Here is a 3,705-nt window from a genome sequence, read left to right as displayed (position 1 = left end):
CTGCAAATAATTGGCAATACGTACTATGGCCTACGTGAATTACACGAGGAAACAACGGCATCTAGAGGACCCTTCTGAACTGAATGCAGTTTTCAAGTGTGTATACTTGTAAGACAAATCTCCATTATCAGTTCTTTTAGACACTTGTGTATACAGTGATTTGTGACATCACTGGAACAATGAAATCCTTCACATGCTGTGCTCACTACTGTAGTACTGATTGTACTGTTGGAGCCACTGCTCTCCTGTCTTCAGAAAGGAAAGAATTGAAGCCGTTTTTTACAGTCATTCTGAGATGCCCAAACTCACTACTGATTTCTGGAATGGTAATTTAGCAGATGGCAGAGCTGTTGCTAATTTATCTTTTGGATACAAATTTCATATTTTTTTAAAGAAAGGTGTTGAATCACAACAAAGTGTATGAGCATATTTCCCCTTGTTGAGATTCAGCCTGTCAGAGAAATAGGTACTTGCTTTCTTCCCATTGATCCTGGCTGGGAAAGTTTATGCTCTGATGCCTTAGTGGCAGTCACCAGAACTTGAATGGAAAAAAGAATAAGAACCAGTGGGTTTCTCTGTGTTTAAAACTTATAAAAATGAAATTCAATTTTGAATTCAGATTAAGATTTGTTTCATTACACTGGGTTGATTTGTTTCTCTTGCCTTGAAATAGAAATTGCAAGTCCTTTGGTAAATAGATAGAAAGATTGTTTAGGTTTAGCTTGTTTCTGTAAGTCCCTCTTATTGTTGTGGTAAAGTGCTATATTTTTCTTTCTGAAAGGAACACTCGTTGTAAGAGAAGCTCTTTCACCCCTTACAGTACAGCTGTTGTATTTGTGCTGTGGGTGAAGGCAAGTGGATGGCTCAGAATGCCCCAGTTCTGCAAACACTTAAACATGTATGCAACTTTACTTGTGAGAGTAGTCTCATTCACTTTTTACTGGAGTTTTTCACATACACAGATCTTTAAAAGATTGGGGTCTTAAATTGTACTACATCGTAACTCTTCTCTCTGTTGGTACTAGGAGGCTCTCTTCTGAAAGTGAAGACCTAATAAAAATGATATTTACAGATAGTGCTGCCATAGCTAGGTCTTATGTTTGCGTGTTTCTTGTTTTAAGTTGCTTGGTATTATTGCTTTTAAAATATTCATTCAAATTAAACCTGTGACATGATACTGTTGCTGGCTGCTGGGTAGAGCATTGCAAAGTCAAATACTGAAACTGTGATCTCACCAGGGATTGCCAAGAAGGAACACAAGACAGCGACTGGAAACGTATTTAATTAAGGCACAAATGCTTATGGAACAGTCAAGGAGAAGGAAAAGTTTTGAAGGGCAAATACCAGCAGGAAGGTTTTAAATCTGATAATAACAGTTATAATTAGGTAGCACTTCTAGGGCAGGGAGCTGGGGGGTCAAGAATTTAGGTTTATTCTTAACTCTACTACTGATTTATGACTGCAGGAAAATAGCTTAATTGCTCTATAATTGTAGGGTTTGTCTACAGGGGTACTTAGATAAAATAATCCCAGTTAACTAATGGTGTGAATATAAACTGAATTCGTTAAATTTAATTAAGTCACCATATTGAGAATTAGAGAGCTCTGAATTCAGTTTATTTTAATTCATTTGCAAAATGGTAGGACTCTTTATGTTCCCTGCTCTGCACCTTGAAGGAAGAATAGGATAAAAGCCACAGTTAAAGGGGAGAGTGGATTGATTTTTAAGAGATTTTTAAATGAGTGATTTTGATTATGATCAGGGATCTGGGTTTTCCATTTGCTATGGAAAAATGCAGATTTCTCTGCAGTGGGAGTGGGGGCAGGGGAGAAAGGGGGCCTCCATGCTCCAGCTACAGCAGCTGCCAGATCCTGTAGCCCTGGCAGATGTGGAGCCCCCCTGGCAAGGCTGGTGGGATGGGCAGGGGGCTGCAGTTTGGGAGTGAGCGGCACTGGCAGGGCCAAGGGGGGCTGTGGCTTTTGAGTGAGGGCAATGGCATGGGCAGGGGCAGGGCACCAGCATACCAGGGCTGCTCAGCACCACAAAGCAGCAAGGGGGATGGCCACAACTGGACCAGTGTCCTGGTGAGTGAAGGGGGCAAGGGGAGCTCTGAGTTTTTCATAATAAAAAGAACAAATCAAATGCCAAAATATATAGGTATTTAGATTTTATTTTATTGTAATGTATGAGGCAGTGGTAGGCTTTACAATGGCCTTAAAATTGTAAATATATCAATAAAACGGTGTTCAACTGACACACACACACACTCACACACACACACACACACACACACACACACACACACAGAGAGTGGCATTTTATTTTAATTGTGGAAAAACAGAATTTGAGGCTTTTATTTGGAGAACTTGGGTTTTTTAATCAGAGAATTTTGGATTTTTTAAACAGAGAAAACCAGGATCCCTGATCATGATTTAAGCCACAGAGCAGGAAACCCTGATCAGTTTGAATTTTCTTCACCATTTCTCTCTCTTTTGACTTTCCAAGAGAAAGCTTAATTCTTATTGTTTTGTAACCATTGAAACATGTTTATTTGCAACTAAATATAGCCTTTCCACTAAATTTTGATTCTTTTTTTTTTCTAAACTCATATATTTGTTTTTATGTCAGCATCTTGTACATACTCTGAAAGGATATTGCTTTACTGTAGCACTTTGTTTTTCATTGTTTTTGTATGCCAAAGTAGCACTGGCAATATTGAGTGCCTCTGTAGATAGGAATCTGGAAAAATAGATGTGCATGAAATTCAGAGATTTATCACTTCCTAGAAACCAGCATGTTCCAGACTTCATTTACAGAAGAGCTTTTTTCTGTTTCTATTATTATCTCAGAAAACTGAGATATCTGGCTTATTTTCCTTCACAGTAGGTTTTTATTTTGGGTAAAATATAAATATTTGCATCTGCTGGATCACTAGAGCACATGTACCAATCTTTCAATAACCAGATCTTATGGGTGATAAATAAAATAAAGACAGAAATTACTCTTTTCAGTATCACTGAGCATTGGTAATATATTACTGTAAAATAAGGCTTTACAGATTCAAAAAACATACAGACAGAAGTACTTCTTTACAGTACTCCTTTGGAACAGAAGTACCTATCTGATTTTACAGGTAAAGAAAAGAAAACAGAAAGTTAATTTGTTGAAGGATACACAGCAGTCAGGTGTTGAGCTAGGAGGACAAGTCAGGAGCATCCATTTGTTATGGAATTGTCTGAACACTTTATATAAAAGTAATAACAGAACTGAAGTTCTTAATGATGGCTCCCAGTCCCATGCTTGTTTCACTTGATCATCACGCTGGCTGTTGGTGGGAGGACGCTAATATATTAGCTTGAGTGACTCCCCTTTTTTATTTGAAGTTTGAGGTAAGGAGTCATGTTTCTCTTCACTACTTTATGGGCAAGCTAAGATATTCTGTTTAAAATGATGCTTTTTAAAGGTGTAAAGCAAAATGCAAAAGGCTTGAGGTGCAAGGTGCTGTAGAGTTCTCTGGCCATAGTTTATTGAACACATGAGAACTACTCATGTAGTTACATACATGTTTAAATGCCTTGGTGCATAAGAATGCTCTGCAACTTGAAGGGAGAGAAGAAAAGGAGATCTTTAGGAGAAGGGTAGAAAATGATCATAGATTCATAGATTGTTAGGGGCTGGAAGAGACCTGGCAGATCATCAGGTCC

Source organism: Gavialis gangeticus, unplaced genomic scaffold (assembly GCF_001723915.1).
Source record: "Gavialis gangeticus isolate Ggan-Ray unplaced genomic scaffold, GavGan_comp1, whole genome shotgun sequence".
Taxonomy (NCBI): Eukaryota; Metazoa; Chordata; order Crocodylia; family Gavialidae; genus Gavialis; species Gavialis gangeticus.
This window is presented reverse-complemented; position numbering follows the sequence as displayed.